Source organism: Procambarus clarkii, chromosome 31, assembly GCF_040958095.1.
Source record: "Procambarus clarkii isolate CNS0578487 chromosome 31, FALCON_Pclarkii_2.0, whole genome shotgun sequence".
In the NCBI taxonomy this organism is placed as follows: Eukaryota; Metazoa; Arthropoda; class Malacostraca; order Decapoda; family Cambaridae; genus Procambarus; species Procambarus clarkii.
This window is the reverse complement of record NC_091180.1, coordinates 11,374,259-11,387,453: the sequence shown is the minus strand read 5'-3', so window position 1 is coordinate 11,387,453 and position 13,195 is coordinate 11,374,259.

Here is a 13,195-nt window from a genome sequence, read left to right as displayed (position 1 = left end):
GGAAAGCTTGTTCAAACTGCTTCCAGTACCACATCCCTTTTTACCTGGTTGAAGGCATGTTTAAAGTCTAATTTAATTAATGACATATTTTCTGGGAGGTGTTTAATATGGATTCGCGCTGCATGAGCTGCTGCTTCACAGCCATGGGGGACACCAAAACCTAGTTGATGGGGTCGAAGCATCGTTGTAGGGTCTATGCTAATTTTTCTGACAGCTGCCCTAGCAACAAGGCGCCGAAGTGTGTTACCCACGGCAATGGGTCTGACTCCACCCCCATTTTTTTTAAGGGCACAAAGGGATGCTCCAAAGAAGAAGGGTTTAATTGTATCTGGGATCAGCCAAGAGAGCCAGTCGTTGACAAACTTCGTGACCTCTGACAGTAGTGTTTCGGCAACTTCGCCGAGAACTGGGTTTGTCACCTCCTTGAGGTACATTGGTGTCTTACTCCAATGTATCTCTCTGCTGAGCCTGGCGGAAATGACATGATAGCTTTGTACACCTCAGACACTTGGAGGATTAGAGGTCCCATGTCTGGGACATTTGTGTCCCGAGCAGTGGGCTCCCATGGAACTCTGGGAGGGTGCTTCTCTCTCAGTGAGTCGGCAGTTTCTGTACTTCTAGGTGCGATTGTTTCTTCACTGATAACCTAATTGCCCCTACTCTGTTGCCCTCTTCAATTTTTTGGGTCACTTGTGTTCCAAGCTTAAAATTGTCATTGGAACTCTTCGGTCTGCCATGCCAGTTTTTGCATTTAGGAGGGATGGGGGGGGGGGATCAAGTTGTCAGCTCTGGGACAATAAGAGTCCAAACATCTACAGCAGGCATGTCAAAATGAGGGTCCCCCTCAGGGACCATATGGGTCACATTTGTGTTGTCTGACCACACATGACAACTATTTGAAGTAATTTAATTATAATTATTGCTTAATATTTTTATTACTTAAACTTATAAATATACAATGTGCATACAAATGGTGTATTGGCTAACCACATTTATGAACGCAAAATAAAGTAGTTTAACAAAAAGAAAAAAACTAATTTTAATTGGCAACTTAGACTTCTATGCAACAGCAACAAATACATTGTACAAAAATTACAATTGTAAAATTACATTGTACATATAGTTCTAAATAAACATTTATTTACGACTATTGTTATAGTGGCCCATCCTATATCTTCTCTAATCTAGCAGTAAGAGTCAGATCTCTACATCCTGTACGTTCTCAGAGGTTCAGGGAACCTTTCGATATATATGAAGGGTAGTAAGAGTGATCATATGGAGTTAAATTTATCATTTTAGTGTTTTAGGCTGCTTAAATCCACTGGCCCAGGCCCCTTGACCTCCAATCTGGAGAGCTCACTGACGAACATCCGCGCTCTATGGCGGCCCGTGAAACTCTCTGCTCCCTCGGCGCTCACCGCCATGGGCATCCGCTGATCGGTGACGTCACACCCAGTGGGCGCTGCTCCCATTGGTCATGTCATGTGACCCGTCCTGGCTAATCGTCAGGCAGCTGACGCCTGAACCCGTTAGTGGGTGCATTGCCCCCCAGGTCGCCATATTGCAAACCTAAAAGGCATAAGTAAACAATTCACGCTATTGTGATTTCTTTGTGCTAAAGGACCATAAGCCCCTTGTAAGGTAATGTACCAGTCAACAGGTACCAATGCTCTCCAGATTGGAGGTCAAGGAGCCTCGGTCAGTGCATTTAAGCAGCCACAACATACTACGGACGTTGGAGAAGACTAGTGGACTCCAGGGGAGCACAAGAAAGCAGAGCTTAGTTGTTGCAAGAGCGCCAAGCGCTCTTTGCTGCTGATCTTCGACGGAGGAGGGCGCTGACATTGGAAGGGCAGTGTAGAGCCCTGCGTGCCAAACCTCGATACGACGTATGAGCTGCTGTGACATGATCAAGATCACTGGAGGATAGAAGGGGGGGGGCACTGTGAACGAGACTGCGAGAGTTTGTCTACATTGCAGGTGTGTGTGAGGGGAGACTATGTGCGCAGGGTCAGCCTTCAGCTCCAGAAGTAGGACCTGCCATTCTGGGGACCGAGCATGGCAAAGACACGTAATACAAGTCACCTTAAGACCTGGTGTATTCCGGACCTGATCAAATGGGACCGACCAGGGAGCAGAAGACCAGAGCCATCATTGCTGGGACACAGCGATTTGTAGCAGAGACAGTTTAAGGTAGATCATTTCCCACCCCCTATTTCCCTTGAACTAGGTGATGTCGAGTATCATCTATATTATTACTTATATTATTATCTGAAGGCCTATTACAGTTCCAATAATAGTCTACTTGTCAACTGACAAGTGAACCTTTGTCCTATATAAAGAACAGTCTCAAGTTATAATTTTATGATATTATAAATTGATGGTTTAAAATGTAGAGTCTATTCTTGACTTGTTTTCTTGGAAACGGTCTGAAGAATTTGGTTTTATGTAAACGAAGTTCTAGAGAATACTCAAATAGTCTTAAAATTTCATATTTCACATGTTTGAGAATAATAAACCGTATTAATGTAACCACGCCTAACAAAACCTAACCTAACCTTAACATAAACTAACCATGGAAAGGGAGCATGTAAGAGTACTAATTTTGTATTGGTTTTGAATTCCTTACATATCAGTACTTAACTATCAATGTTTAGGAGGGGTGGAGGAGGGAGTGAGGTCTAGCTCTCTATGCCTTACCTACTAACCTTGTACCTGTTGCATTTCAACGTAACTACTCTGACTTTCAAATTCTTTGTCGAATCGGGCCTTAAAGTTGTGGATGGAAGTGTCTTTTACAACATCCTCTGCTACAGCATTCAACATGTTAACTACCCATACAGGGAATTAGTAGTTTCTTACGTCCCTTCGACTCATTTGCATTTCCAGATTCCATTTGTGTTCTCTTGTTCTGCTTTCTCTTAGTCTGAAGAGGCTATCATTATCCACCTTATCTATTCCCATGAGTATCTTGTAAGTTAGGATCACATCTCCTCTGAACCTTCTATCCTATAGGCTTGTGAGATAGGGCTGTTCCATCAACCTTTGTTTGTAGTTTACCCTTCTTAGCTCTGGCACTAATTTTATTGCAAACCTCTGCACTTTTTAAATTTTGGCTTATGTTTCACAGGGTGCGGATTTCATACTGGTGATGTGTATTCCAATATTGGTCGAAGAAATGTGGTGTATATAGCTTAGAAGGAGTTCTGATTCAGGCTCCTAAAAAATTTTTCTATATTTTCCAGTGTCCCATATGCTGACGATGTTATCCCATTTGTGTGTGCCTCTGGTGTGAGTGTCATAATTATATCCACTCCCAGATCCTCCTCTCTTTCCGATTCCTGTAGCTGCCTTCAATATATGGTGTAGAGGCTTACTGGTCTCCTCTCTCTCCCTTTCCCATTAAACTTGTTGGGACTGAACTCCTAGAGTTTGTCAAGGTCCTTCCTTAACTTTCTGTAGTTCTCCTCTGTTTTCTCGTTCCTCATTAGCTTTGCATCATCAGCAAACATTGACATGTCTGAGCTCTCTTCCTCGGGTAGGTCGTTCACATAAATTAGGAACAGCAGTTGTCCCACGACAGAGGCTAGAGGGACCCCACTTGTTACACTCTTCCAGCTTGAAACCTTTCTGACTGACTCTTTGATTTCTGTCCTTCAGAAACATCCTAACCCAGTCCAGTGTTTTCCTAATTATCCCAGCCTGGTTCTCTGTCTTGCACAACAGTCTTTCATGGGAAACAGTGTCAAATGCCTTTTGTCAGTCTAGAAAAATACAATCTACCTAACCTTGCTTTTCCTGTCTTATTTTAGTAACCTTGTTATGTAACTGAGTAAGGTTTCACAGGCATGATTTTCCATTTCTAAATCCATGCAGCATTTTTGTCACAAAGTTGATCCTCTCATGATGCTCCACCTTTCACGGCCTGACTACTTTATCCGGCACTTTAAATGGAATATTTTCAATGGCACTGGTCTGTAGCTTAGTGCCTCCTTTATGTCCCTTTTTTAAACATTGGGAAAAAATTTGCCTTTCTCCAGATATCTGGGAGACTTACTGTCTCAAGGGTTTTTAGTAAAAATTTTAGACAACGGGTGGCAGAGTACATCAACATCCTCCCTCAGGCAGCCATGGTGAGATCAGGTCTAGCCACATTGGTCAAATCTTGCTCCCCCAAGGACTTTTTTCACCTCTTCCACTGTGTCTACAATATTATTCAGTACATTCTCTTGCTTTTCATTGTTCGACCTTAGTCTCTACGCTAGTTTTAATATAAAAACCTCCTGAAACCTTTTGTTTCTCGCATACCTCCTTTTCAGTGATTACCTCCAGGGTTTCCCCTCTTCCTCTCCTGAAGGACAGGTTGTTTGTTATCTTAACTGACAAAACCTATCCAATGGAGAAAAATTTACCCCAGAGAGCACAAAATATGCTCAAGTAACGTTAAATAAATCCCGTTCATGCAGAATTAGCGTTATCAGTGTTGATCCCTTATATCCTGGGGGAGGATAGGGGACATTAGCGATGAACAGAGAATAGTGACTAACCTTAAGAGCATCCGGCACGTCAGCGATGATCCAGTCCACCATCGTGGTTATGCTCAGCACCAGGTTCTGAACACACACACCACCCAAAAAAAAAGCTCGTGTATAGGCATCAGACAAAAATATACCCAGATGTGATTTACTTAAAACATCGTTAATGGTGTATCATTTCCTGTATGACAATTGCAAGGAAGCTGACTTACCTGGAATATGACAATAAAGGCAAGTCTGGCAGTAAGGATCCTCCAGTACAAGGGGGTGTACTCGTACGTTCCCAGTTCTTCGCTGGCCACCAGGTACGCCCGGTACCTGGGAGAAGAGAGGTAATTATCAAGGAGGAATGTGCCATGCTAGTTAGACTATAAAACACTTGGAGGGGATATAAAACAGGATAAGTGCTGATCGAAGGTAAGGTAATTATTAGAGGAAGGCTTTATAATGTTTTTCAGTAGATTCCTTATTGACAGGGAGGGTCACTTTCTTATCGTACTTGATCTTGATGTAACCGTGGTTCTTATCAGATGTGTTATCAGGGAACATGCTTTTTCCATTCATTGAAATTAGTGATTAATTGTGATTATCAGTGTTAGACATCAGTCTTTGAGGTGTGTAACCCTAATTGTGCTTAGTGGGGTTGAGCTTCAGTTCTTGGGCCCCGCCTCTCAGAGGATGAATGTTTTTTTGTGCATGCGCCCGAGTGTGTGTGTTTAAACATGTTTTGAACGTGTATGTGTGTGTGTGTGTGTATGTATTTACTATTTGTATTTGTTTTACATTTGTGTCTGTGAGTGGGTTGAGCTTCAGCTCTTTGGAACCACCTCTCAATAGTCAACCATGTTAAACGGTGTGTGTGCCTGCGTGTGTGTGTGTGTGTGTGTGTGTGTGTGTGTGTGTGTGTGTGTGTGTGTGTGTGTGTGTGTGTGTGTGTGTGTGTGTGTGTGTGTGAGTACTCACCTTGTTGTACTCGCCTAGTTGTGCTTGCAGGGGTTGAGCTCCGGCTCTTGGGTCCCCGCCTCTCAACGGTCAATCAACTAAAGTACAGGTTCCTGAGCCTACTGGGCTCTATCATATCTACACTTGAAACTGTGTATGGAGTCAGCCTCCACCACATCACTTCCTAATGCATTCCATTTGTCAACCACTCTGACACTAAAAAAGTTCTTTCTTATATCTCTGTGGCTCATTTGGGCACTCAGTTTCCACCTGTGTCCCCCTTGTGCGTGTGCCCCTTGTGTTAAATAGCCTGTCTTTATCTACCCTATCAATTCCCTTCAGAATCTTGAATGTGGTGATCATGTCCCCCCTAGCTCTTCTGTCTTCCAGCGAAGTGAGGTTTAATTCCCGTAGTCTCTCCTCGTAGCTCATACCTCTCAGCTCGGGTACTAGTCTGGTGGCAAATCTTTAAACCTTTTCCAGTTTAGTCTTATCCTTGACTAGATATGGACTCTATGCTGGGGCTGCATACTCCAGGATTGGCCTGACATATGTGGTATACAAAGTTCTGAATGATTCTTTACACAAATTTCTGAATGCCGTTCGTATGTTGGCCAGCCTGGCATATGCTGCTGATGTTATCCTCTTGATATGTGCTGCAGGAGACAGGTCTGGCGTGATATCAACTCTCAAGTCTTTTTCTTTCTCTGACTCCTGAAGAATTTCCTCTCCCAGATGATACCTTGTATTTGGCCTCCTGCTCCCTACACCTATTTTCATTATATTAAATTGGGTGGGTTAAACTCCAACAACCACTTGTTCGACCATTCCTGCAGTTTGTCTAGGTCTTCTTGAAGCCTCAAACAGTTCTCTTCTCTCTTAATCCTTCTCATAATTTTGGCATCGTCTGCAAACATTGAGAGAAATGAATCTATACCCTCCGAGAGATCATTTACATATATCAGAAACAAGATAGGACCGAGTACAGAGCCCCGTGGGACTCCACTGGTGACTTCAAGCCAATCGGAGGTCTCACCCCTCACCGTAACTCTCTGCTTCCTATTGCTTAGGTACTCCCTTATCCACTGGAGCACCTTACCAGCTACACCTGCCTGTCTCTCTAGCTTATGTACCAGCCTCTTATGCGGTACTGTGTCAAAGGCTTTCCGACAATCCAAGAAAATGCAGTCCGCCCAGCCCTCTCTTGCTAAATCTGTGTTACCTGGTCATAAAATTCTAATTAGCCAGTCAGGCAAGATTTACCCTCCCTGAACCCATGTTGTCGATTTGTCACGAAGTCCCTTCTCTCCAGATGTGCTACCAGGTTTTTTCTCACGATCTTCTCCATCACCTTGCATGGTATACAAGTCAAGGATACTGGTCTTTAGTTCAGTGCCTCTTGTCTGTCGCCCTTTTTGTATATTGGGACCACATTCGCCGTCTTCCATATTTCTGGTAGGTCTCCAGTGACCTACTATACACTATGGAGAGTGGCAAGCAAAGTTCCTCTGCACACTCTTTCAGTACCCATGGCGAGATCCCGTCTGGACCAACAGCCTTTCTAACATCCAGGTCCAGCAGGTGTCTCTTGACCTCCTCTCTCGTAATTTCAAACTCTTCCAAGGCCGCCTGGTTTACTTCCCTTTCTCCTAGCACAGTGACCTCACCTTGTTCTGTTGTGAAGACCTCTTGGAACCTCTTGTTGAGTTCATCACACACCTCTTTGTCATTCTCTGTATACCTGTACTCGCCTGTTCTAAGTTCCACTACCTGTTCTTTCACTGTTGTTTTCCTTCTGATGTGACTGTGGAGTAGCTTTGGTTCGGTCTTGGCTTTGTTTGCTTTATCATTTTCATAACTTTTCTCTGCTTCTCTTCTCACCCTGACATACTCATTCCTGGTTCTCTGGTATCTCTCTCTGCTTTCTGGTGTTCTGTTTCGGAAGTTCCTCCACGCCCTTTTGTTCAGTTTCTTTGCTTCCATACATGCCCTATTATACCATGGATTCTTCTTTTGCTTCTCGGATTTTTCCTTTTGGGCCGGGATGTATCTGCTTACTGCCTCGTGACACTTTTGGGTGACATAGTCCATCATATCTTGTACAGACTTAGCTCTGAGGTCTGTGTCCCAAGGTATTTCCCTTAGGAAGCTTCTCATCTCATAATTTCCCTTTCGGTATGCCAGCCTTTTGTTTCCTAGTTCTTTTTTTTTTTGGAGGGGGGGGGGGTAATTCCTAGCTCTACCAGGTACTCAAAGTTCAATACACTGTGATCACTCATTCCCAAGGGCGCTTCCATCTTGACTTCTATCACACTCATTTAGGGTAAATATCAGATCAAGCATTGCTGGTTCATCCTCTCCTCTCATTCTTGTTGGATCCTTGATGTGCTGGTTTAGAAAGTTTCTTGTTGCCACGTCCAGCAGCTTAGCTCTCCATGTTTCTGGTCCTCCATGCGGGTCTTTGTTCTCCCAATCTATCTTTCCATGGTTGAAGTCTTCCATAATTAGTAGTCCAGATCCATTCCTGCTAGCAACAGAAGCTGCTCTCTCTATTATGTTAATGGTGGCCTTATTGTTTCTATCATATTCCTGTCTGGGTCTTTTGTCGTTTGGTGGCGTATTATATATGACTACGACTATAATTTTTTGCCCTCCAGTTGTTATTGTTCCTATCATGTAGTCACTGAAACCTTCACATCCCTGAACAACCAACTCCTGAAAATCCCAGCCTTTTCTTACCAGCAGAGCTACACCATCCCCACCTCTTCCTTCTCTCTTTTTCCTCATAACATAATAGTCCTGTGGGAACACTGCATTTGTTATTGTTTTCGTCAGCTTTGTTTCTGTGAGAGCTATTATGTCTGGGTTTTCCTCTAGTACCCATTCTCCAAGTTCATCTGCTTTATTTGTAATACCATGTGTGTGTGTGTGTGTGTGTGTGTGTGTGTGTGTGTGTGTGTGTGCGTGCGTGCGTGCGTACTCACCCATTTGTACTCGCTTATTTACGCTTGCGGGGGGTTGAGCTCTGGCTCTTTGGTTACGCCTCTCAACTGTCAATCAACTGGTGTACAGGTTCCTGAGCCTATTGGGCTCTATCATATCTACCCCTGAAACTTTGTATGGAGTCGGTCTCCACCACATCACTGCCTAGTGCATTCCATTTTTCAACCACTCACGCTGTGTGTGTGTGTGTGTGTGTGTGTGTGGTGTGTGTGTGTGTGTGTGTGTGTGTGTGTGTGTGTGTGTGTGAAACGCATAAGACTAACAAGTCCTCTGTTTATATTTAGGTAAAATGAGTGGACAGCTATGAGCATTTACTATTGGAGTGTGTGTATGTGTACTCTCCTAGTTTTACCTACCTAGTTGTGCTTGCGTGGGGTTGAACTTTGGCTCCTTGGTTCCACTTCTTATAGGTCATTCAACTGGTATACAGTTTCCTGCCCATACTGGACTCTATCTTATCTACATATGAAATTGTGTATGGAGTCTGCCTCCACCACATCACTGCCTAATGCATTCCATTTGTCTGCCACTCACTGCTGCTCTCTCCGAGGTCAGAGAGAGCAGCACTGAGGGTAAATAGGTTCCAGTCCGCTTTAGCAAACTGCCATCTAGGGAAGGAGAGGGAAGGGTGAAAAGAGAAAAAGGTAACAAGGATGGGGAAATGGTCACTGCCATGGAGGTCATCAAAAACCTGCCACGTGAAATCCAAGTAAAATGAAGACGAGCAAAGAAAAAGATCAAGACAGGAAAGGATGCGAGTCCGAGAGTCCAAATGCGTGGGCTCACCAGAATTCAGAAGAGACAGGGAGGAAGAGAGGATAAACGTCTCAAGAAGGCGACCTCAGGGGTTCGTCAGAACATCACTCCAAAGGGAATGACGAAAATTGAAATCACCCAGCAGGAGCACAGGCTCCGGCAAGAAGTCCAGTAGGTGTTTCAGATCAGGAAAAGAAAGCGGGACACTCGGGGGAAGATAAATGGAACAAACGGTGTACCATTTCCCCACAAAGATACGAGCAGCAGAACAATGGAGAGGCGAGGGAAAAAGTAAAGGAACAAAGGGAACATCAGAGCAAATCAAGAGAGTAGAAGAGTTAGGAGCGTCAGCAACAGCTGGAGAGGGAGGAGAGAAAGGAATAGCCACGAAAACGACCAGGACGAGCACCAAGCATCGGCTCCTGGAGACAGACACAAAGGGGCGAAAACCGCGAAATCAGAAGTTGGAGTTCAAGGAAATTGGCGTAATAACCCCGAACATTCCATTGAAGAATAAACATCGACGAGAAGAAAAAGAACAACAACAGAGAACAAGGAAGAAACAAAGGCGAAAGAGCAACATAGCACGTTAAAGAAGATCAGGGTCAGCAAAGTCAGGGTTAGGAGGCATGGGTAAACTGAGCAAAGACGGAGGGAAGGAAGCGGGAGAACAGACCAGACCAGAGGCGGACAGGCGGGGTCCGGAGGAGGAGGAGGAGGAGGAGGAGGTGGAGACAACCGAGAGGAGCAGTCAAGGACAGCAGCAGGAAGAGGGGGAGTAGAAAGAGGGGAGCGCACCTCAGCAAGGGCAGCAACCGAGAGGGAAGCGGGGGCCAAAGAAACCTCCATAGCAAGAACAGGGGGGGCACAACCACCGAAATGGGAGGGGAAGGAGCAATAGTCAGAAGTAGGGGCCGAGGAAGAAAGCGAAGCCTTCTTACCCGCCGGGGAGGAGGAAGGAGAGGAGCCAGGCTTACGTTTCTGACTTAAAGAGACAGGTGTCCCAGCAACTATATACTGGCAATGGATTCCAGCGTCTCAACAGGAGGAGCTGAACAAGAGCACACACGACGGCCGTTAGGAGAGCGATGGACATCAGCCCGCACTGACAGGTGGCGGGGAGAGTCAATAGATGGAGGAGAAGGACGGGAAGGAGGATCGGAGGGAGACGAGGAAGAAGACATGACAGACCAGGTAGAAAGAAGAGGAACCCCAGACAGAGGACCAAGAGGGGGACCCTTCGGGACAGAACACAAAGGAACAGAGGAGGGGGCAGTGGGCATATCAGGGTCTAAGGACCGGAAACGGTTGTGAGTCTGAGGAAGGTGGGAAGGGCGAGGAGAGGAAGAGCGCAACATGCGAGCATAAGACACGTTAGTATAAGGCAGAGCCGGCGAATCTGGCCCCTCGCCTCAGGAAAGGATAAACGCTCCCGGTGCTTCAAGTTGAGGATGGCTGCCTCAAGCTTGTAATGGATACACTCACGGGAGAAGGTAGGATGGGCCTCATCGCAGTTGAGGCAGCGAGCCTGGGGAGAAGTGCACTCCGACTTAGAGTGACCTTTCCCCCACACAAAGGACAGAGAGAGATAGTCCCAGAGCAGCGGAAGGCACCATGCCCAAACCTCCAGCACTTGTTACAGAGCCTAGGAGAAGGAATGTACTCCTGGACAGAGCACCTGGCACCAGCAAGAATAACAGAGGGTGGAAGGGTCCTACCATCAAAGGTAGTTTTCACAACCCGAAGGGGTTGACGGCGACGACCACGAGGCGGACGAGTAAACGTGTCAACCTGGAGAACAGAATGGCCCTGGGCATCGAGAATATCCCGAATATTATCGTGGCAGTCCTGCAGATTCCGAACACCGGTCACAACATGGGGCAGGAGGAGAATCGTTAAAATACTGGCATTCAACCAAGCGTTCTTTGAGACCCGAACAGAGGTCTCGCCAAGGCAGGATAAGGCAGCCAAGCGGGAAGCTGCATCCTGAGAAGGAGCAGCAATGACACGTGTACCAAGACGAGTGGGGTTGAAGGGAACAGAGGCATCCACAGAATCAATAAGATGCCGATGGAGGGAGAAATCGTCAGGAGGCATAGAACCAAGAGGGAGAAGATCAAAGCATTTGGCCGATGAAGTGGGACCAAACAAGGCCTGATACCCATCAGTACGGGAAAGGATCTAGCGAGTGCAGCCGTGGCGCGGACGGCATTGAGAACCCCCAGGGAGAGAGGGGTGAAAAGGCGCAGTAGTCACAACGAGAGACTTGGCCGTGCCAGGGGATGAAGTGGTAACCACTGGGGGCTTGAGGCTCGACCCAACCACAGAGGAGGGAGGGGAGCCAAGGGAAGAAGTCAGGAGGGTCAAAGGAGGAGCAAGGTCGGGGCCCAATGCAGCGGAGGCTACAGAGCCCGGGCTTCCAATACAGTCCGACTCGGGGGCTTGGTCGCCCACCACATGAGCCTGAGAGGGTACAAGAGAAACATTCAACGACATAAATACGAAGAGAGACAATTTCATCCACGAATATGCCTCCATACCCACCATGGAGCCACAATTAGAGGCAGGACACCCAACAAGAAGCTATCACCAATCATGCCGGGGCCCCCTAGGGGAGCGTCGTGAGTATACGCCCCACAAACGACACCTTAAGAACAGTCCGTCCGTCGAGATCGGGTTCAGTGACGAAAGGGGGATTAACAATAAAAGGTTCCCCTCGCTCGAGACGTTGGGTACTACAGTTCTACGGGTGCAAGAGTATGCTTCCTCAAGCACCTGGGCGTGAAAATAGAAGTAGTTCAAAGGAATAACCAAAACAAGCAAAAAGTTGGCAGGAAACGACAAGCATATAGGAGAACAGGGGGGAGAAAAACGAAACAGAAGGAAAAGAAAAAGTCGTTCAGCACAATTAGAGAGGACAACAGCAGGAGCACAAGACCAAAGAAGGACAGAGGACTGTCTCAAGGAGCATCACAGTCCGGCAGCCGCCCACCAAGCCCCCCTCACGGCAACAACGAGCTGAACAGGGAGGGGGTAGGTTTATTGAGTAATTTTCGGCAGCATTACTTAGAACAAATACACTCATATATGGATTCCCTGTCTAAGCATTGCAATTTTACTCCACCTTTCAAAATACAGCTAGATGTGAAATTAACCCTATTAAAATAAAGAGTCGTTAATGATGAGTTGAGAGATCATTACATAACTACCCCCACACGCATAGTTACACTTGAATCCAGGAAACAATTTATAGTTGCCACAACGTATCTGGAAAGTAGTGGCAACGTTTGTTTTCTCGCATTAGAAGCGTTAATTTGGCGTGGATGTAAATAAGTTTCCAAAACGTATTGCATGAAACGTTAGCTAAAAAAAATTGAAAGCTTGTGGCAATCTTAAATGTTTCATAAACGTAGTTTTTGGTATTGCTTTGCTATATATATAAATAAATGTAGAAATATAAAATATTTCTACATTTAGTAAAATAAAACAGGATCATAATTTGTATGAATTTTTTTCACTTAATGGAGAATCCGTGGTGGTGGTGGTTTTTGTTTTCGGTGAGTTGTGGTTGGTGGTAGTGGTGGTTGGTTATTGTGGTTGGTGGCAGTGGTGAGTGATGGTCACAGTTCGTGGTAATGATTGATGGTGTTTGTGGTTGCAATGTGCATGTTAGTGTGGTGTTATAGTGGTGGTATTGTGGTGGTGGTGTGGTGTAATAGTTGTGGGGTCGAAAGTAGTGGTGTACTAGATGTGGTGTGGTAGTAGTGATGTGCTAGTTGTGTTGTGGTAGTAGTGGTGTACTATTTGTGATGTGGTAGTAGTATTGTACTAGTGGTGGTGTGGTAGTAGTGGTGTACTAGTGGTGGTGTGGAAGTAGTTTTGTAATAGTTGTGGTGTGGAAGTAGTGGTGTGGTAGTAGTGATGTACTAGTGGTGGTGTGGAAGTAGTGGTGTAATAGT